At 44.2% G+C, this 23724-nt stretch overlaps 2 protein-coding genes across 3 annotated transcripts in view; one reads left to right on the forward strand and one right to left on the reverse strand.

Annotated features, from left to right (window-relative positions):
- Positions 1-16498, reverse strand: part of Fmrfar (FMRFamide Receptor) — a 36451-nt gene extending 19953 nt beyond the window's left edge. For both annotated transcript variants that reach the window (XM_076798647.1, XM_076798646.1), the window contains exon 1: positions 16195-16498. The gene's annotated coding sequence lies outside the window, so the exon portion shown is untranslated. The remainder of the gene's footprint in view (positions 1-16194) is intronic.
- Positions 1-23724, forward strand: part of LOC143360078 (uncharacterized) — a 114742-nt gene that overhangs the window by 11882 nt on the left and 79136 nt on the right. The window lies entirely within an intron of this gene.

The raw sequence follows: 23724 nt of genomic DNA on the forward strand, positions 1-23724 counted from the left end.
TCGTAGCCACCGTCGATCCATATTTTTCAAAACACACTTCATGAAAAAATATGTAACTTACATAATTTTAGTTATTTTCACTTGAAAAAAATCACACGTACGCTTCAAACACCGATAAATATTTGCGTAAAATCCCAATGCAGAGGGTTCAACAATTTTTCCGCAAAAAATTACTAAAAATTGAAAACAGAATACTCCCTCAAGGGGTATTCAAAATGCCACCATTTTGTAAATATCCGGGATAATTGATTTATTTTGGATCAGACCATAGCCACATTCATACTGATTGAGACAAAATTAATTCTATTTAATTAATTCTTTTAGTTCAGGCCATGATTACATTCATATTTACTAAAAAGTAGATAGGCTGGAATCGTAGCGACCGTCGATCCATATTTTTCAAAACACACTTCATGAAAAAATATGTAACTTACATAATTTTAATTATTTTCACTTGAAAAAAATCACACGCGCACTTCAGATACCGATGAACATGCGTGCAAAATCACAAGGCGAAAGGTTAAATAGTTTTCGTGAGAAAAATTCGAAAATAGTCGCGGAAGAACGATCTCGAAAACAAGAGTAGCCTCTCTTAAGGATCGACGTTTGTAGTAACCTAATCGGACGGCTAGACTGGCATTAAAACCACGATGAACAGCTTTAAGAATTGACGTCACGGAGACATAGTAATGGAGTTTGCCACCCGAAACCCCGGTGCCTCGGTGACGTCGGTTTAGGGCAAAGAGTTAAGACGACGAGACGCGACGCCGACGCCGACGCCGACGCCGACCCTCCAGACTCCAGGACCTATCCTCCGGGGGTCCTTCGAGTCGAGGATTCTTTAGACGCAATTTCTCCCGAGACAAATTCTTTCCGCCCCCGTTACACGAAGCACAGGAACGAGCAATATTCACCGGGCTCTTTTCTGGCCGAGTTGACATGGTCTTTCTTCGTCTCTGTCCGGATGTTTAATTTCTAAAATACAAGAAAACCTCGAGTTTTTTCGGAACGGTAACGCGCGCAATCTTCTCGCGACCACCGCACATTTCTCGGAAATAGTCTCGCGAAGATTCCAACCATCTCCGCTTTACAGTTTCGTTCGGTGCCGTATTTTAACACTAAACTGGTTTTTTCATTATTTATTTCTCGTTTTATTTATCTTTTTCCAAGAAATATTTGTAGCCTGTCCTACCTGCCGCGCCCGGACAATTTGACCGCACGAAACAATATGGCATTCAAATAGCTCTTCTATTTTTATAACTCTTCTAAACCTAAACAGTCAGTATAAAAAAAAGGGCTATTCTCAATGTGGCATGGCCAACTCAAAATAAATGAGACGCTATCAAGCTACGCACGTTTCAACACATCCGAACCGCAAAGGTGGACGACACAGTACAATTTTGTAAATCGAGGAGAGAGTATCGCAGTATTTTTTATATAATTTGAATTATACAAAAATAAATGTGTCTCGTCATTTTATGGAAGTTGCTCGTCTACTAATTCATTCAGCGACAAATTGACTATTATTCTACCGGTATTCGGTATTAGAAACGGAACAAATTTGCCGGTCGCGAATGTGTTAACAATAACCTTTTTTTTAGGACCGGTCATTTTGACCGCGCACGGTAGAAATAGCTATACAAAAAGTGTCGGTAGGTTTAGTGTTAAACGAACTCCCGTCGAGTGCCAACGCGATCGGAAAGTAGAGTAAAGTGTAGAAGTAAAACATGGTTGTGAGCATTTCATCTTTCATTTTCCTGTTTGATTACGACAGTCTTTCAATCTCGAATCTTCCGCCCTTCCATTTCGTGGCTTTTACAGCAGTCTTCTCCTAGCAGACAATGTTCCTGAACAACAACTCTTGAAGACCGAAGCGGTTTCGCAAAGACGCCCTTCGAGTTTTATCAGTTTACAGACCTTCAGGAAACTCGTATTTAATCGCACGGCATGCAAGAACATGAAAGATTATCTAATTCGCGACAGACCTACGGTAACAGAGGGGACAAAGCGTTCTTTTAAGGCAACCGGTGGCAGAAGTTGCGAAAGTGTCCTTAAAAACTGGGACAGGTTATATCTGAGAATGTTGAACAGTTGTTATTTTCCTCTGGAACGGTGTCTCTTGTTCTTCTATTTTATCTGTGATCTCTTTAAATCACTGTTCCTCCGCTCCTCCGTCTCGTTTGGTTAAAAATAAACGTCGGAAAACCACGGAACGGTAAACACGTATCTCGATAGCAATATTTTCGTTCGAGTAGGCAATTCTCTAGATCCGATGGTCGACAAGTCGAAAAAAAAAAAACAGCACGCGTCCGCTCGGTCGGAAGATTGCAAAATTTGTTGAAAGAATTCCGCGGGTAGTCCTCCAGTCGTCTCACGGGTAACAAAGATTTACGGGACTATTGTTCAGCGGGTCCCCCCTCGGTAGGTTCGCGCGAAATAGTTGGGCAGAGCTGTTTCTTCCCTTGGCCCTCCTGGTCGCGTTCATTTTCTCCCGGGGGAAAGTCTGGAGACACATCGGTTGCAGGGGAGGGGGAAGGTCGTTCGAGTCGCCGGCCATAAAGGAGAGCGCGGAATTCGCCGCGCTTAGGCGATCCTGCTTTGTTCTGATCGTTCCTCGGAGGCTCGAGAGCCAAACTCTTTCTCTCTCTCTCTCTCTCTCTCTCTCTCTCTCTCTCTCTCTCTCTCTCCCTTCAGGGCGGATCAAGTTTGGTACGACCACTGCCGAGATCAAGGATGCTTATTTACTCGCCTAATCTTCCTCCTGAGCGTCCCCGGGCGGATTTCCCTCCTTCTACCCCTCTAGCGTAAGAGGAACCATCTTGTTTTGCGCTTTTCATTTACCTTAACCCTTAGCACTCGAGTGGCGACTGTAAGGCGCCACTAAAAATTGCTGCATCATTACTCAAAATATTTTGTACATTATTAAATTTGTTTGCATTCAATAAATCACTAAACACTTCAGTATTGTAAGAGTAAGTTGCTCCCTGTTAGTATGCGTAACATGAAAAAATATATGTATATAGAAGGGAAATATTCTAGGTCGGAAGAAAGGTTTCGTTTTGGTGTTAAAATAGCTTCGAGTGCAAAGGGTTAATTCCCTCCACCTCCGAGCTTCAGCTCTTCGTGGTTAACCCTTCGCGCTGCGATTTTCTTTGCAACGATTAGAACTTTTTGGACGTTTACAATCTTCTCGAAGAAACAGGCAATTTGTATTTAACACTACGTTTGCGGAAAAATCACTTTGATATTTTTTATTTACGATTATATCGAGATCCTGAAGATGCACCCGTGAGGATTTATTCAACAAAATTATTTCTTTGGGTATACAGGGTGTTAAAAAAAAACTATTCAGTATTTATATGGTACATAGAACGCACTGTGCCGAGTAAAAAAGCCTTGGTAAACATAGGTCGAAAGGTCGAAGCAAACACAAATGTTTATATCTCGGAAACGGTTGACCTTCCGACCTACGTTTACCAAGGCTGTTTTTACTCGGCACAGTGTGTTCTATATACCGTGTAAATATTGAATGGTTTTTTTTTAACACCCTGTGTACAGTGAATTCTCGATATTTGTCAACAGCGTCGTGTATCGTCCAGGAGACATAACCGAGCCGTGTTATGTTTACTCTCCTCGGCGGCTGAGGTCTCCCGCGGTAGTGGGGATAATTCCGCGACGTTTATCACCCAGGTTTCGGCGACATATATGGAGAAATCACTGTACTATCGAACGAGTGGCGAAAAATTAGATACTTTCTTGGTCTCATAAAGTAACGTGAAATGCTTAACGTAAACCTAGTGTTCCGTCGTAGCAAAGGGTTAAGCTAGAGCTGATTGGAGACACAAAACGGAAGCGTTCGAAGGCTTCGTGGGGACACGGTTCCGATGGAATTTCTATAAATCTCTCGGCTCGTTCTCGCCCCGCGGACAACCCATTAATCAACGGGCGTAATTGAATGGTTGCGACGAGACGGGCCGGCCGCGATAATCTCGAAGTAGCCGTAAATATCGAACGGATAATTAAAAATTGGCCATTAATCATCGTCGGATCTATATCTCGAAGAGCGGGCAGCCGCGGGCGACAAGAACGCGGGAAGATCCTCGCTGTTCCTCCAGAAATCGGATTTGTCTGAACGTCTCGGTCGCTTCAAAATGGACCCTGTATTTTTAATTAACACGTTGACTGCCATGTCACCCATATATGGATGTTAAAGTTAAAATGAATTTTTACGTTAATATATTGATTGTACCAAATTTGATTAGGATCTGTAAAACACAACAAACTTGGAGGACTACTCGATATCACACATTTAATTTTCTTCAATTTTTATTTCATTCAATAACTTACTTTGATTTTATGGAGTTTTTCAGGTTTCTAGTTTGGCAGTCAAAGTATTAACCCTTAGCACTCGAATGGCGACTGTAAGGCTCCACTAAAAATTGCTGTATCATTATTCAAAATATTTTTTACATTATTTAATTTCTTTGTATTCAATAAATTACTAAACATTTCAGTATTTTACGAGTAAATTGCACTATTTTCGTATGTACAGCATGGAAAAATATATAATAGAAGGGAAATATTCTAGGTCGGAAGAAATTTTTCGTTTTAGAGTTAAAATGGCTTCGAGTGCAAAGGGCTAAGAGGGACACTCCTCGCGCTGTTAGCATGTCGTCGCGTTTTCATTTTCATTGGAGATTCTGCGAAAAAGTATAGAAGCACGAGATTTCAATGACGCGGGGAGTTGAAAACCGTGGCTGTAGGGAACGGTAATAATTAGCAAAAGCGTCTCGCGTCGATGCGTCGATCATGCTCGCGGATCTCGACTTAGCTCGAGAACCCTTTCAGGAATTCTATTCTTCCAATGCTGCGGTTCGCTATTAAGAGCTCGAGGCGCGAATATTATTCCGTTCCTGGAAAAACTCGATTCGAAACAATCCCCGTTCCTATTCGCGCACCCTTTTGTCCCTCGGAAACTTCTATTCCAGCCCTTAACCGGCTCGGGACCGGAGTATTATATTTCGCAACTCCCATACTTCGGTCGAGCGAAACTGAAAGGGAGTGTGTTATTTCGTGTTCGAGCATAATGCGGCTTATTTATTTCACTACACATCAGACTCGCAAACAAGCAAACCAGAATTTTATGGAATGTCTTCGAGAGTCGCCTGTCAAATGTTTATTTCACATCCGCGGTGCAATAACAATCGGTCTAACCTAGCCTAATCATTAGACAGTGAATGTGCACACGGAATAAAAATTTTCTGCACGAATTGCACGAAGTGGGAGTTCGGTGAAAATGTATTTCACCCGTTCATAATTCTGGAAATATACTCATTAATTCGTCTACCGTTTTCCTCTACTGTACACGCAATCAAGTTCGTAGTCTGACGATCATTACCGCCTGCAACTTTGTTTCACACGTGCGACACTGTAAGGACAGTATAGTGACAGCAATAATGGTACCGTTTCGAGGCGGGATGAGTATATTCAGAGGCGGCGTTCCGAGCAGAATTTCCCGCAGTAAAATATGACCCATTTTTCCTGCAATCAAATGATCGTTTCGAGGACAAATCATTCTTTGATGAGGCTCGTTCTGGAAGCTTAATCACAGTCGTGCGCATGCAACGTTTCCAGCTGCAGGATCGCGATATCGAACTTCGCTGGTCTCGTCTCTCCCTGACGTGCATAATGATAAAAAAAAAAAATCATAGGCGGTCGCGCGTGCAACATTTAATCGAACTTCGGGCGAGAGTTGCGCACCGGGTCAAGAACAAAAGCACCGAGGAGGAAGAGAGTGCACCGTGTATCCCGCCGATAAAACCGGCTATCTGATTAAAACGGGAAAACGGATTTCCCTAAAATTCTGAGCGAGAGACGCTGTCGACGGTCAATGAAACGTGAACCACGCGTAAAACTCTGAAACAGGGACGTTGTATCCGAGCTGACGTGGCTGCCCTTCGATAACGCGGCCATTACTTCGTTGAAAGCCCCTTTAACCCTTGCACGACGGCGGCTGGGCACGGTTTTTCACATGATTTTCGTCGAGCTCGCGGCTCGTGGCGAAATATCCCGTCACTCGTAACTGGTCCGCAAATTTCATAGTAGCCTTCTGATCTCCACAGATTCAGCAGTATCGAACGTTTCAACTCCCTAACACTAAGTTACGATGCACTAAACGTGGCCAGTTCGGATTATTTTATAAAAATATCAAGAATATTAGGGGGACCCAGAAGTAATCAATTATTCTGAAATATAAAACAAACTTTCTAGTAAATTCAAGCTTTTATATAATCTCCATCATTATCAAGGACAGTTTGCCATCTTTCCTGCAAATTTTCAGTCCCCCTCTTATAGAAATCCAGGGTTCTGAAAGCAAAATATGACTCGAGGTGCCTCCTTGCATCTTCTGCAGAATAATTCTTGTATACTTATCATAAGTTTATCCTTTCGTTCTTTAATTTATCTTGAGGAAATAATAACCAAACTGAGTTTCACTGTAAACACAAGAAACGACATTAAAAGCTATTATTCCACAAAGATTGATGTAAGAAAGTGACAATCCTAATCAATTAGATTTTGCAATGCGCGTCGCTTTTCTCTCTTTTGTCTCTACTCTTATCAACTGTCAATCCGCCATGTTGTTCCACAGACATGCGCGATACATATCCAATTCAAAATGAGCTTTAAAAGGAATACGATAAATTTACATAACCTCTATCGTATTTCTTTTACATACTTAATTTTGGATCAGCTTCCACTACAGATTTTAGGGTGTCATTATCAAATTCAACTGGTCGTCGAGGCCTGTCAGAGAGATCATAATCACCGGCAGCAAACCTTCTGAACCAACGTTGACACATGTTGACCTTCAATACATCTCCATAAAAATCGCTCATTTTCTTTGTTGTTACCGTCGCATTAAATCCCGCATGAAAATGAAAAAGTATGCAATGTAAAATGTTGCATAATGGAAAAGGGACTGAAAGTCCATTGGAAAAAGAGTCAGCTTTTTTTTTTGGAAAACGTAAGATCCCTTCGGAAAGCGGAGTTAATTGAAAACGCGTGTGCGAACGAATACCGACAAAGAGGAATGGCGGTGGGTATTTGCATTCCAGCGGATCCTCTTAAATCTCGGCCGTTGGATACACAGAAATAGAGCAGGATTCGAACCCGCGGAGATTTCACCGGACCGTGGAACGCAAAGGGCGGCTCTCGATAATGAAACCTTAATTACAACCGCGGTTGCGGAGTCGAATTTCTGCGTTGGTTGAAATCGTAAATGAACGCGCGCGCGCGCGGGCTTTTTTGCGTTCCTCGCTGTTCAAACAAATCCTCTCGCGGTTTTCGCGCCATTTGGACCATTTTGTTGCTGTCTCGCGCGTCTCGTTGTTGTTCCTGCGCGCGCGCGAAAGTTTACGGAACACGCATTGTCCGTTTCCAAGAGGGCTCTAGTCGCAACCATCCATCTTTTCGCCGTGTATTTTTCTTGCTACCACCCGGAAGGGACGAGCTAACCTTTTACATTTGACGACGTCAATTCCGGAAATTTCGAGCAGAATTTTATTCCACTCTCTCGAGTCTAAATTAAATTCTATTTTTTGAATTCTTGCGCGCTCCAGGCTATTTTCATCTCGGAACTCGGAGAATATAACCGACCGGCAATATTTCAGAATCTGGCATTCTTAACAATTTATCAAGCGCTAAGAAACTCGGCAACGCAAAAAGTTGTTTCCAATTACGGTTCTTTGTGTTTCAGGCAAGAAAATATCCGTCAAAATGATCGGTACAATATTTTTGAACGTCATAGAAAATTTGGGGGATTGACACGTAAAAGTGAATAGCACTCTGGAGTCGCCGTTCTAGTGTAAAGGGTTGATAGCTAAAAATATAGACGTTCATTTTTATGAACATAATTTTAACTCCAAAACGAAACATTTCTTCCGATCTAGAATATTTTCCTTCTATATATATATATGTATACTTTTTCATGTTACACATACAAAAATGGTGCAATTTGCTCGTACAATACTGAAGTGTTCAGTGATTTATTAAATACAAACAAATTTAATAACGTAAAAAATATTTTGAATAATGATACAGCAAATTTTTAGTGGCGCATTACAGTCGCCATTCGAGTCCTAAGTAACCACGAAGAAGTTGTAGTTGCTGTAGCTGCGAAGGAAATCGTAGAGCACGAGGGTGGGGAAAAACAATGAACAGGGAAGGGAGGGTGCAGCCCTTTGAAAGTTCAGCCGATAACGAGACGTGGAAATGGAGCCGAAGGTTTCTCGGACTGAGAGCGCGTCGGGTTTCGCGACGTTTCTAATTGCGAAACATTGTTTCTCGATCTCGACCGGAAACGCCGGTCGCGTGCTCTTTACGTGCATCGGCACACAAACTCGTTTCCGTTATTCACGTCCGATAACAAAGCCACCTGATTAGAAACGTTTCTTGTTATCAGAAAATCTCCGCAGAGCGTTCGATCGAGTCCGGATAATGTTCCGGATTAATTTCATAACTCGCAGCGCGGGTATCGCGTGTGCGGAACCGTTAATCATCGACGGAAACAGCCTGTATCGATATTCCAAATGGAAAGCGGACCTGCGGTCGTTTTCTTCTGTATCCGCGTACCTTTCATTTCTGCTTTGAAATTTTTCTATAGGGCGCGGTTTTAATATCGAGCGGACAGAAATGTTCGATGACGTCCGTTTATTAACAACAGCCGGACCGTGGTTTTCGTACCTTTACCAATGGAAAAACGAGCAGTCGAAAACGGAACGGTATGTACAAACGTTAGCGAATTATATCGATATAGTCGTGCTATTTCGGAACGACAAAAATGATTAAAAGACGAAACGAATTGCGATCGAGCTTTCGATTAAAGGTCGCCCGACTCGTTCATTCTCCGTTACATTGAACCGTTTTATTTCAGTTGGTTTTATGAACGAATCGTTCTTGTTTCAACGAACAATCATGTCGAATGGATACGGCATTCCGAATTTTGTGTATTCGTTGCCGTCCTCCCCCCTCCCTGGCTAACGACAAATGGTTCCCGGAGGGGAAACTGCGAAAAGATCAATATCACGCTCGATCCTCGGAATCGGACGTGTAATTCGTGGGAGGCTCTTACCGAAAAATAATTAAGAGTTAATCGCACAATTTCACGGACGAACGGTGTCCCTCGTTACCGCGGAGCTTTGCTCCTTGAAAGAACGCGAAGTCAGTTCACGCTTTCGTACCATGATTGAACGTTGCATTATTTCCGGGTGACCGGAGGGAATCCTATTAACTGTTCGAGTACAAAGACCGACTAATTAACGAGTAGAGGGAACGACCATCGACTCCGTTATTAATTAGTATACGTTGCGATGCGGCCGCTATGCTAATCAGGTTTTTCGCGACGGGCGGCCCGTTTCGACGGTGACGTCAGCGGGCCGAGAGTCCACCCGATTGTACATCCGATCAGATTGTATATTGTATTTACCAATAGCGTGTCGGTGCGGTTTCGCGTCGAATCGCGCGCGAAGCCACGGTTTCCACGCTTTCCACCTCGAATGGAAACTGGGAATGATAAAGAACGCTCTCTCGCGTTCTCACCTGAACGCTCACCTGAGCGCTGGTCGCTCCTCGTCGGGTCGCGTTCGACCCGCATTGCCGAGGAACCGCGCGGCCGCCTATCGCGAAACCATGACACAATTACTCGTCCGTCGCCGATCCGATAATAACCTTTTCGTCAAAGGATTACGCTACCGAGGAAATTCTGAAAAGTTCGCACTCGCCGCGAAAAAGAAACACCGCGACGCGGCACGTCTAGCGCAAATCCGATTAAAATCTGGCCAGCTATCGCAACTCTCCACGATACATCGACACTGTAAGAGAGGACGCGAAATTTTTAGCGAGATATCGTTTTGTAGAGTCGGATTTTTTCTGCGCCACCCCGTCGATTCACCCTCGAAGTTTTATTCCGCAGATAGAAAACCAAGTTCGATCTTCGGCGTTCAATTGTCAACCCCCGCCATTCTTGTCGCAGCATCTCTGAAGGTTTCTAAACATATCCCTTCGGGCACGATATCTGTGTACCGTATCCACTATGAAAGGGTTTTTTCAAATTTGTTACGCAAGATCAGATTGTTAGCTGCGTTACATTTTTTCAACGTTACTGTTTACTTTCCAGGATATGTACAGTGAATTCTCGATATATGACCGAAAAATTGCAACACAACCTTTTCGAAACACACTGTATTCCAAGATTCAGGTACACCAAGGTTGATCCAAAAAATCTCTGGATCCACAAAAGAGTTAAAAATCTCTCGATCCACAAAAGTACAATACTGAAATATTTAGTAATTTGTGAAATGCAAACAAAAGTAATGTAAAAAATATTTTGAATAATGCTACAGCAATTTTTAGTGACGCCTTACAGTCGCCATTCGAGTGCTAAGGGTTAATAAATATTCCCCAAGGAAAAAATTGCAACACAACCCCTTCGAAACACACTGTCTTCCAACATGCAGCTACAGCAAGGTTGATCCGAAAAATCTCTGGATCCACAAAAGTACAACACTGAAACATTTAGTAATTTGTGAAATGCAAACAAATTTAATAATGTAAAAAATATTTTGAATAATGCTACAGCAATTCTGAGTGATTCCTTACAGTCGCCATTCGAGTGCTAAGGGTTAATAAATATTCCCCAAGGAAAAAATTGCAACACAACCCCTTCGAAACGCACTGTCTTCCAATATGCAGCTACAGCAAGGTTGATCCGAAAAATCTCTGGATCCACAAAAGAGTTTGCAATAATCGCTTTCGCTCTCGTACGCAGATGCGCTCGATTCAATGTCAACTGTGGCTGTTGTTCTTTGTTCTACGATCGATTCAGTCAACGTACCGAATAAGCAACGATCTCGCAGCGAGAGAGAGAGAGAGAGAGAGAGAGAGAGAGAGAGAGAGAGAGAGAGAGAGAGAGAACAACACACACGAACAGCACACTCGAAGCCAAAGTCCAGAAATTCGCGAGAGTCTCTGGTGAGACAGAGAGACGCGTGGGAGTGCAGTCAGTCCGTTTGTGGTTGTGCGAGTGTGCGTCGGCGAAGACCGTGTGAATTTTTGCAGGCGACTGGACATCCTTCGGGCCGTTTCAAGTTTGGGGACACGCTCGAAGCGCACGCGGCCGCAGAGTTCTGCCCGCAATCCTTCCGGGACAAGAAAGTTTGCGTCCTTCTTGCGTACGTGGGTTGAAATAACAGGCAGCGAGCCGAGAGACAGAGCTCCTTGCAAGGAGTAAAACTTGTCGGCTTTCAAGTTTCCGAGGCAAGTTCTGCCGAACGCTCGTCGAACGGTTCCCGCGAATCTCCGTCGACAAGCGTCTTTAACAACGTTCTTTAACAACTATTCAAGATTCTTGGAATGCGGTTGTATATATTAGGGGTAGCCATAAGTAATCAATTATTTGCAAAGAATTTGTTTTCCCTTTAGTTCCGTACCGATCGTTGAAGAGGAAACACGTATTCTTTTACAGTTTTCGCTAAAGCAGCCTGTCTTCAAAATATTCTAAAAAGTATAATTTCTTTGAGAACCCTGTAATAAAATGGCGGCGTCCGTACCTTCCGAGGATCGTATTCGTCATTGCACACTTTTTCATTTTCAGTAACAACAAGGAAAATTTGCGATGTTTATGGAGATGTATTGAAGGACAACAAGCGTCAACGTTGGTTCAGAAGGTTTGCTGCTGGTGATTATGATCTCTCTGACATGCCTCGACGACCAGTTGAGTTTGATGATGACACCCTAAAATCTCTAGCGGAAGCTGATCCAAAATTAACTATACAAGAATTATCGAGAAGCCTTGGGTCCACATGGTCAACTATGCAAAAGCACCTACACGAAACGGGAAAGGCATATAAGCAAGGAATATGGGTACCGCATCAATTATCCGAGACCAACGAGAATATTCGTCGACCAATTTGCACTTGATTGCTATCCAGATTTCGTAGAGATCCATTTCTTAGTAGAATCGTTACCGGAGATGAAAAATGGATTCTTTATGATAGCATAAAGCGTTCCAAGCAATGGATTTCTGCAAATCAAACCGCAATATCAACCCCTAAACCTAGCTTATCACTTGGAAAGGTGTTACTGTGCACTTGGTGGGACTGTCCTGGCATAATTCACTTTGAGTCGTTGAAACCTGGAGAAACAGTTACTGCTCAGTTGTATTGTCAGCAATTATAACGGCTGTATTCAGAACAATTCAAAAAGAGGGCTTCTTTAGTCCACGGAAAAGGTGTAATACTGCAAATTGACAATACCCGGCCCCATGCAGCGAAACTCACTCAGGAAAAAATCAAAGAATTGCAATGGGAAGTTTTACCGCACCCCCGTACTCACCGGATATTGCCCCCTCTGATCTTTTCAGATCTCTGGAGCATTATTTAAGAAATAAAACATTTTGTAGAAGATGTTAGGAGGCACCTTGAGTCATATTTTGATCACGAACCCTGGATTTCTATAGGAGGGGGACTGAAAATTTGCAGGAAAGATGGCAAACTATCCTTGATAATGATGGAGATTATATAATAAATTAACCCTTTGCACTCGGATGTCCCCTCTAAGGGGACATAATGAGTCTAGAATCGATGGCTCCGAGTGCAAAGGGTTAAGAACTGAATTTACTACAAAGTTTGTTTTAGATTTCAAAATAATTGATTACTTACGGGTCCCTCTAATATCTGCATAGTCTCGTTAGCTTATAGCCAGCGCGCGGTAGAATGAATCTTCCCCATTCGAACGAGCCCTTTCCCAGCGAAAAATATTCTCATATAAGGACGAAAAGTTAAGGCACGTAAAACCATTTTTCGCCTATTTTTGTCGGTAACCTGGTTACTCTACCTTATCGCGAATCGACGGTTTCCACAGAATTCTTGGCCGAGTCGAGTCAATGCTAGAAAACCAGCTCCTCACAAAGGTTTCTCCATCGACTCGATCATTTATCTCGCCTTATCTTAAATTTCGATTCTCAAAGAAGCAATTCACAAAGTTAAGTTCGGACTTCCCAGGGCGTCAATCATTTTTACCGACTTGCATCGCGAGAAGCCATTTCCCTTTTCTCCGTCGCACAACAAAATTTCGAAAACTAAAAAGAAATGTCGTATTTCGTAGTAATTTGTACGCGTTTGCGATATCGTGAAAGGAGATTCCGAACGGTTGCTCGTAAAAGGGAGGGCTCCTATTATCTCAAAACAAAATGGCGGACACCCTCGAGAAGAACGCGTGTCATGGCATACGTATAGGGTTTAACGCAACAAAAAGAATTCGCGATATCTGCTAACGAATAAACGAATAAATAATAGAGGGTGCTCCCTATCGCCAGAACCCCATTATGATCGAAAAACGATTTCCTCGACGAGCGAGGGGTAGAATCGCTCATCCCCAATGTCGATTAGGATTCTTTTCGACGGGGGCCGGCTGCTCGCGTTGCCCACGTAACCTTTCGAGAAAAAGTCGAGAACCGGTGGGGGTGGATCCTCGTTTTCGTTTTTTCGGTCGCTTTCGCGCCGAATACGGACGCGTCGTGAATACCGACGGTTTTTCTTGCGACAATGGGAACCGGAGGCGGTCCTCGATCGGATCGATCCGAGCCTCGGAAACCGATCGTTTGTGCCTGTAAACTCTGGACAATCGAGTTTCGCCTCGATGGACACCGAATCCGTCCTCGATTCTTCTACACAACCTCTCGATTAATTGTGGTTGGTTGGTCTCCTCTACGCGCTTGGAAATGTTCGTGCGCCCCGTCGCTTGCGCTTTATCTCTCTGCGCAACACTTAATATTTGCATTTCCTAGATTTTTATCATACACTCCCTCTGCCCCATAACAATACTAACCAGAGAATATTTAATCGGGGACGATTGGCGAATGTTGTAGCGCAAACTTGCGCAGCCTTCAATCGAAATCAATGATTGCCTGCTTAATGTCTTCGTTGTTTATCATTTCGTCGAGGAGGAAGAAAGTGTGTATCGATTGACAGTTTGATGGAAATGAATGATGCGGGTGTCTAGTAGATTCTGCTTGAAACGTGCGTCACGAGGAGTTAATCGCGCGTTCGAGCGTCCTGCGGCGTAGCTTTTTCGCTCGACCCGATTTTTAAAGGAGCGATTTTTCGTCGATGCGAGTTTGTCCGTCGACGATACAGACCCAGCCGTCGTATCCGGTTTTCTTCGGATAATCATCGATCAAAATCGTGGGCGGAATTCTAAGGCGCCGGGGGACGAGATCGTAAGCGTGGAAGAAGCGGAGAAAAATTTTCAATTTTCCCGGCGCGCGGAGCACACGCCATTTAATATTAGGAGTTTAGAAGGCAATTTCTCCTCGCGGTTGACGCTAATCCCGCAACGCGCGCGATTTAAATTCGACCCTCGAGCACGGCCGGGGGCCGCGCGAGCATTGCGCGTCATTATCCCGATCGAATCCTCCCGTAATTAGCTGTCCATCCGTTTCTTTTCGAATCGCTGCACCGACGAAACGTCGAGAGAGGTAGCATTCGTACATACGGGAAAACCAGAGGAATGATTTTATCGGATTAACCGGGCACAATGGACGCCGAGAGCTCCCGAACGAAGAGAGTTCGGCAACGTTCGCACGCGGATCTAGCCGCGAGCACGAAAACGACACGCGCGCATTTAAATGGAGCGCGCATTAAAATCTAAGCCGGATTGTTCTTTATCGCCGAACGCGCTCTTCGCGTTTCCCGGCCTGTTATTTCTGATCAAGAGCTGTAAAACCGAGGGAAACTGCAATTTCACCGTAATTCGTTCGCGCAACGTCGACCGTCGAAACAGCACAGTTCCTTCTGTTCTCTTCTTTCGGGGCCAAAATGATAATTTCGACCGTTGCCCGCCGCGCGATCCATGCAAATGCGCGACGGAAGTCGTTTTACAATCGTGACGAAGCAAACGCCTCGGTGTTTTCCCGCAGTCGCAAAAGAAACGAGGTTTCTGATCGAATTAATTGCGGCCGCGTCGCCGAGGACGCAAAAAGGTTCTCGATGGAAATCGAACGGGAAAGCTGGCCGGGTGCCCACCTCAGCAATTAATTTCTATTGTCCCAGCGGCTCCGTGCTTCGTCGCGAGGGCTCGCGAATCGGGGAGCCATTCAAATGCATTCCGCGGAAAAGAAAAGAATCGGAATCGCTCGTCTTCTCGAGCGACGCGACGCGACGCGTGACGCGCGACGGCTCGTTAAGCGATTCATCCCTTGGATCTTCTTCGTTAACCCTTCCCCGGCTTCGCGGAGGCTGCGAGACTGTCGCACAATTGATTTTACACCCGTCATTGTTTTTTAGCACTCCTACTGGCGTCATCAACACTTCTACTACCGAAAACGTTTATCATAGATGCAAAATGAAAATTGTTCGCATTAGTTTCAACCCCGCAGGAGTCACAGAAACGCTCACTTCTTTTCTCGGCGATTCCAGCAGCCCGGAACAGTGTTTTCAAATTCTTGAAATGTTTTTACTGTTTCGTAGAAACGCATGAGGCCTAATAATTAGGCCTCCGAACGGCTGTGTCTAAAAGACACACGCAACAATTTTTCTTTGAATGATCTCAGAGGAAACTATCAGGTTTGTGTATTACTCGAGGTAACTCGTTGCGAGTGAAACTTCTGTCGCGGTCGAGCAATTCCTGAAGAGACGGTAAACAATTTTCAATCGTTCCTGCTCGATTTCGGACTTCGGATTTGAGGATGGGCGGAGCGTTGCGATAGCGTTTTCTAATAGAACCTGCAAAAACTGTCTTCTCGACTATGTCACAAGAGTGGAACCGCACGGGTCAACAACGAATATTAATCGCCTCGAAGGCGGCTTATTTTTCGTTGATCTTCCTTCCCTACGGAAATCATAGATCGCAGACGAGTCCCGTCGCTTCATCTCTCCGCCCGAAAATTACTATTTCTCAGACTCCCGTAGCATGCACAAGGCTGGCCAGAAAGTTGGTTCCATTTTTACGCAGCGTTTCTGAATTTTATATATATATGCTAATTTCGCGTGCGATACCTCGGTGCGCAGTTCGTTGCGCGTCGCGCGACGCAAACAGGATTTTCGAAAGATTATTCATGTCCGATCGGCAACTTGATCGCGGGAATGGAACAAACTTGCTGCTCGACCGGATTTTCACCTAAACGATCTCCTGCCGCACCTTCTTCGGCTTCGGAAGCTTTCTCCGCTGGTCCGAGCGCGTCTTCTGAATACCGCCGCAGGGAATGTTGTCGCACGAGTGTCGCACTTTGAACTCTCGGAGTGGGTCCGTCTTCGTCTTCCCCGTCGCTACAACATCGCCGAAAATCGTGCAAACAACGCAGCAGACGCCGCCGGAGACGCGGCTGTATCCGGTTCCGTTGTGCGACGTTGGATCATGGTCGCTGGTCCATCTGCGGTCTTTTCCGAGACAATTGGCACCTGGAGCCGGTTCTCTTGGGTTACATCGATCGCACTTGGCCGCGGGCGATCGCTCGCACCTCGGGCCGATCGTCGGCTCTCGTTATCAGCCCCCGGATTGGCCGGAAACTCGACCGGGACACGGAAATTCGTTTCTGGAAGAACGATCCGCCGGAACCGCGTCACTCGCGGCAACCGATTCACGTTTTTTCACGGCGGAACGCGCGTCTCCGTTTTCGGTAGCGATTCGATCGGCTCACCTGACGCGTCTCTCGGTCGAAGCGGTAAGGTGGACGCGCGTCATCGGAGCGCTTGCAGCGCACTGACTGTTCCGAGGAACAGAATCATCGGTGTACAAGAGCATTCGCGGAGGAGCGCCGAGTGACCCTGGCAGTGGATGCCGCCTGCGCGGTTCGCGTTCTCTCTCTCTCTCTCTCTCTCTCTCTCTCTCTCTCTCTTTCGTTCTCCTGCTCCGTCGTTTTCCCTCTCCTTTCTTTCTTTCTTCGTGGCCCTCGTGCCCCCCGAATTTTACGTCATTCCGCGTTCTTCGCGCGCCTCTGCCACCGATACCTGTAGCCTCGTCGTCTTTTTCGTCTCGTCTCTCGCTTCTTTGTCCTCCCGTGTCGCCGGCCTCTTCTCCTATATTTGCAAATCCCACCCTGCACTCTACCCCGTGCCCCGGCCAGAGTTGGGCAAAAGTTATTATTAAAAGCTATTTAATAACACCGTTTGTTGCATCGTCTCGATCGTCGAATTACTGGTCGTTCGCGATCGAATTCGGCAATGCCGGTTCTGCACTCGAAATCCATCATTTTGCTGATCGTAGTCACCTTTTTGCAAACCAAATTCACCCTTTTACCCGTTTGAAATTCAAAGCTTTATCGCGTGTAACAATGAACGTATGTAAAATACTTACTCGACAGTACACTGTATGCACAGTTTCGTCTACGTGCAATGGTTCTTCTATCGCTGCTTGTGGCAGTTTTGTATATGCGTGCCGCAACCAGTAATTTCGAATTGCCAGCAGTAATTACCGAATTATCAGCAGTAATTTTAAATTAAGCAGCTATTTCGTGTACACATGTGTTTACGTAATTGTTGTGACAGTCTGTGGGCATTATTGTTGCGAGGATGATTAATAACATCCGAATGGTCATGGTTTGAAGAGTCGGAAGAAACTTGTTCGGAAGGGTTCATCGTTTGACACTTTCTCATACATTTTCATACATTTTCATACATTTGTACACTTTCTCCGGATTATGCGTATTTCATTTTTCCAGTGGTCCCCTAAAGAAATTCGCAGAAGTACTTAACCCCTTCGTCCCTGAATATAGAAATTGAAATTTGAACAATTACAGTGTAATGGATATGTAAGTTGGACTAAAAATAATAGGTTTTCACCCTCAAACTTTTCCCCTATCACAGTAGGGGTAGGGGGTGAAAGGTGGTACACATGTGTACCACCAGGGATTTTTTTCAAAAGATCGGTGTGGTACAATCGTCATATGCTCACATTGCTTTCTTGGTCTTTCAGTAATTTTTTAATCGAGCTGGTACATATGTGTACCGTTCGGGGCGAAAGGGTTAAAGTAAACGTAAAGCGTTTGCACAACTTGAAATTGCGACAAAATGGCATTATTTCATTCTCGAGCCCCCGGCAAGCTGAATTTCATTCGCAGAAGGACGAATTTGTGAAAGGGTGAATTTAATCTGTAAGAAGCTGATTCTTCTCTGTGCGAGGGTTAATTTGGAGTGAGAAACCTGTATCGCTAGGACAATAAGGTATTTCGAATACGTTCGAGAATAATGTTTCATTTGTTTCTATTATACCCAACTCTGCTTTTGGCCCACCCTTCCTCCATCTCTCTCCGCCTTCCAGAGGAAAGCGTGGGTGTCGTCAATGAAACTGACGTCAAATCAATCGCGATCCAATGGTTCCCGGGAGAGAGAGAGAGAGAGAGAGAGAGAGAGAGAGATCCCACAGAAAGTTTCGCTGCTTTCAAATTCTAAAAGCGAAAACGTCGAACGCCTACCGAAGTCTCCTCCCACGGCTTCTCGTAGTTGTACTTCTCACGGTTTCCTCTAAAAATAAGATTAAAAGTAGTTAGTGCGTTGGTTATACGAGTTTCGATTCCATACCCATCAAGAATTCATGTAAAATGTGAACAACTTTTGGAATAATAACGCCTGAATCGAACGAGGTGCTTTCGTGAAGGGAACGTTCGTCTTCGTGTAAACTCCTGGAAAGTTGCAGCCATCTTTAATGGCTGGTACAACGTAAACGAATGGACCTTCTTCCCACAGGAACGAAGGGCATTTCGTGCTGCTTTGCATTACTTTGCGAGACGTCTTCGCTCTGCCTGTCCGTTGCACTTCACTCCGCAACGTCAGTATTAACACCAGGTTTACGGGTTCTAATATTTTTAATTCACGAGTATTGAGATTGCAAAGATGCATCCGTGAACAATCGTTCAACCAATTTATTTTCTTGGCTAAAAATTTGCATAGACATATTCTTGTTATTTTCATAAATAAACTGCGGATTTTATCCGTTTATGACAAAAATGGGTAAGCATATTAAGGACATATTAAAAAGATTTGAGGGCACCAGCGTATCGGTTTTAGCTTAATAAAATAATTGAAGGAAGAAAGAAACTTTTCTGTGTCTTGCAGTCGATGCACATATTTTTTATTTTGCATAAAGATCTGTCAGTGCTCCGTGAACCTAGTGTTAAAATCATTTGGTAACGTCCATCTTTTACTGACAGGTTCGAACGAACGCAACGGTGCTTGTTCCTTAATTTACAAAACAACCGCAGTCTGATCGTAATTCACGGAGCTCGTAAACTATCTTTCGGTTCTGAAATAAAGAACGCTTCGAATTTCTCCGAGTTGTGGGAAAACATTTTCCGGCAGAATCGAAGCGTGATACTGTTGTGCGATCGTTCGTCTCGCTCGATCCTCGATCCCTCTCGGGCTTGGCCTTTCCATTCATACGTTTAGGCGGGCCGCGGTGGCCAGAATTACCATTCTGCGTACAGCCTGTGTAGCCGCCACTTGACCCGGCCGCATTGATTTTTCGATTATTAATTGCAAGACCCGGCTTCGTTCCGCTTCGTACTCGGAGAACAGGGAGAGCGTTCTCGCGAAGAACAGATGAGACGAGCGAAGCTCCACCGTGAACCTTGGATCTCGAGATTAAGAGAACGATCTCGCCAGCGATAAATTAGAGGAACCCGTCCCTCAACGATCCGCAGGGGATAACGGTCAATAAAGGTGAAAAGTTAACGCGTCGAGTAAAACAGTTTATTAAGCGATAAAGAAAAGAAAGCCGCGGATAAAACTCTCCCGAGATACGCGGAGGCAATTGTCTATCCTGTGGATCCTCGATCCTCTTCCGCGATGGAACACTTGTCGCTTTCGGAAACTGTATTTATCTTTTGCGAGATATATCGTGTATATACATGTATCTTGTGATACCGTGCGCGCACGGAGCGTACACCTGTATTCATTTTTCATCGTCGGGAACGTTCTCTTTGCTATTTACCGCGCCCCTGCCTCTTCTGTTCTCCCAGGTCCGCTGTTCTTAGTTCCTCGGCAGAGAGATCCAAATATCATCTTCTCCATCTTCGCATTAATCCCGACGCGCATTCGGCGTTACGAAGATGTTCGCTGGAAAACAGACCTTAATATCATATTCAGTTTTCCGTAGTCGGAAACGTTCTCTTTGAAATTCGCCGCGTCTTTTCTTATTTATTATTGTCAGCTGTTGATTTGATAAAAAAGCAATTTGTATCGATGTTTACCGGATGCATATTGCTTCTTAAATGTCCACGAAAACGGGGAAATTAACGAGATTTATTAAAAATTGCGATTGGATCATTTAAAAATCAACGCTTTATGAATCCTATTTTTCACCGACTTTCCTCATTTCTTAGTGATATCCTGGAGAAACTAATATTATGTGTCCACTTCTGTTTCAAACGAATAGTGTTCGTCTATATTGAGAGTATATCTTGCGTACTAAGATTTAACCCTTAGCACTCGAGTGGCGACTCTGAAGCACCACTAGAAATTTTCGTGAGATTATTTCAAAGAAATTACAAAAAATATTAAAAAATATTTGTTACATTACAAAATTTGTATTCAATAGATTACTGAACATTTAAATATTATATGTGGGAATCGGATCAGTTTCGTATGAATAAAATGAAAATATTCTAAGACGGAAGAAAAATTTAGTTTTAGAATGAAAATAGCGCCGAGTGCAAAGGGTTAATATTCATAATTCGTTGAAATAGCAATGCTCGGTAAACTAAAGAGAATCTTCAAAGTTTTCTGTCATTGGTAAAGGATATCTTTTGAGTTCCGTATAGTTCCGCATTGTATCGGTGAAATTAACGAGATTTATTAAAATTTTTGATTGGATCAAGCATTTAAAAATCAACGCTTCGCGAATCCTATTTTTCATCGACTTTTCTCGTTTCTTATTGACATGTTGGGGAACCTATTTAATATTATGTGTCCATTTCTGTTTCAAACGAATAGTGTTTGTCTATATTGAGAGTATATGTTGCGTACTAAGATTTAATATTCATAATTCGTTGAAATAGCAACGCTCAGTAAACTAAAGAGAATCTTCAAAGTTTTCTGGCATTGGTAAAGGATATCTTTTGAGTTCCATATAGTTCCGCATTGCATCAAAGTGCATTATTTTCAGTACACTTTTCTCTATGAAATCACGCAAGATTCGCGTCCCATTCGGTCCCGGTACAAAAGTTGTTATTGTTTAAAGCGCCTCTGTGACCGGAACCGCGCGGAGCGTTAACAGGTTCTTAAGGTTGTCATATGATTCTTCTAAGATAAGACGGCCAAATAATCGCAATTTAAGATAAAAAATCATCTCCAAAATTAAAGATTATTTTGTTATTTCAAAATCTGGTAACGGGCAAGGTCAAAACCCGAAAGTCGAGGGTGAAAAACATTTTCCACGAATATCTTGGAAACTACTGCGGATAGGAAAATGGTGTACACGGCAAAATTGTGTGTCTTTTTTATAAGAAACACACCTGCCAAGACAGATTTCAAATATCACCGTTTGTTTCAATAATATACTAAATATCATTCACTGCTCACACTTTGTCGCAATTTTTGGGGCATTTCCGTTGTTCCTACAAGAAAATGTTTCCGACAAAAATTAATCGGTAATTACTCTTCTATAAAGTTCAACATGAAAAATTGAAAAAAATTTCTCTGTTAAATAAAAAATTAATGTCACCTCGATTTTTTAATCGTCACTATATATTGTTTACTTAATAAGTTATAGCTAGCGTCCAGACGAATCCAAGACCTGCTGTACTGTGGCTTTAAGTCTTGAAACAATCAGATTTGTTTAAATTTGAACAGCCAATTCCTGGATCATAGTGCGGCGGGTAGGTTCGAATATTTTTCTCCGAATTTGCGGATTAATTTGGACGCGCATGAAACGTCACGGCGACGTTTGTCCAAAAACAGGCGGGAAGATTAACGGTCCGCGCCGCGTCGTATCGGGGTCCCCGTGGAGCGAACTGAATTAATTATAGTATCGTGATTCCGGGATCAGGCAGAGCTGAGAGTAAACTCGTTCTATGCCCGACATTCGGGTATCAAGATGAGGCGACCGCAATAATCTCCGTCGGATGAAAGGACGCCGTGACCTCTGTTCCGTAACCGCCGATTACGCTTACGCTCGCCACACAATCGAGAGTTTCGATTCTTCTCGGACCAGGTTCTCGAAAATATTTGGAAAACTGGTTTGCGGCAAGCATCCGGGATCGAAATAAATGAACGCCGGCCATCAGTGTAGCATTGATTAACTGGAAATCACGAATCCAAACTAGCCGCATTTCAAAAAGAGTTATTTCCGGTGTTCCGTCGATATCGCGTTAATTAACTATAAATTTCAATTAAGCTCGGCCCGATGCCGCGTTTTCAGGACAGAGATGTTTACAGTGTTATCGGTGCTATTGATTAACCGTGGATCGCGCGCGAATTAGATTCACTTTGTTCGGGTATTTCGGAAAGAGATGCCGAGCAGGATTTAATCTAGAATCTGGTCGTAATTGAAATAAATTTGAAGAGCAAAACTCAATCATATACGCATCGTGTATGGAAATAAACTGCCCGTTCGTGAAAACCATTCTATCGATATGTTTCGTTCGGAGAAATAACTGTTTCCGTGGCATTTGTACGGGACGAAGCGATGCTCGTTGAATAATACTCGCCGTTTGTTACAGCGATCGAGAATCCTTCTTACGCTCTTATTTCCGAAAACTTTTCTGGATTCTCCTCGGAACTTATGATCCGAGCATATTTAAAGAAGTTCCACCGTTTCAAGCAGAACCTATTAAAAAGTTCCTCGACTCTGGAGCTGCTCCTGAGTCCGACGAGATTGAGAAACCCTGCACCCAATTCGGCTGGCCAGAAAAAAAAACGTGATGGCCGTTCTCGAACGCGGAGGAATGTTCCTGGATCGAATTCCTTCTTCTTGTTCCAACGAGCCGGTCCGTTCCTCGGGGTCCCGGACGATATCTCCTCGAGATTTCGGAAGGGCAGCTCAAAAGGACGGCCCTTTCGCGAGGCGAAAGTCGTTCCGGGACACGGTCGATCGGTTTCTCGTCACCGATATCCGCCATCGCGGAGGTTTATGCACCGATAAAATAAGATTTCTCCGAATAGGTCGGGAGGAAACTGCCAATACCGCGTGTCGGGTGCTGGGGAAGGGGGAAGGGTTCGAAGGTCGCGCGCGGGAATGGAGCAGATAACTGAATTCGGTGTTATCTGGAGGGAGTCGCCGGTATCTCGTCGTCTATCGATTCGATTCGCGTTATCGTCCGGTGTTTGAGTTGCACTCCGGTCCTGCGTTTATCAGGTTCTGGAACCGAGAAACCGCGTGCGCCCGCATCGGATCCAGAGATTCCAGCTCCTCGAAGAGAGAGAGAGAGAGAGAGAAAGCTGAAGTGGATAAAGGACCCCGAGACAATAATCGGTATTCGGATCGACGGCTCCGAAACGGTAACTACATTTAAGAAGAAGCAAGCGTCTGGACACAGAGTGCTCGACGATCTATAAGACGAGGAGCGGCCGACGGGTGATCGTCGACGGTGGGCGTCGATGATCGTCGCCTAAAGGACACCGTTCAAATCGTCAAGCGTCGTTAGAGTAATGCTCGGCATCCGTCCACGCCATCGGCCGGCCGGCCATCTTTCATTCGAGCTCCTCAAGCCCTCCCGAACCAACGAGCGCGAACATC

This window comes from Halictus rubicundus, chromosome 12, assembly GCF_050948215.1.
Source record: "Halictus rubicundus isolate RS-2024b chromosome 12, iyHalRubi1_principal, whole genome shotgun sequence".
Taxonomy (NCBI): domain Eukaryota; kingdom Metazoa; phylum Arthropoda; class Insecta; order Hymenoptera; family Halictidae; genus Halictus; species Halictus rubicundus.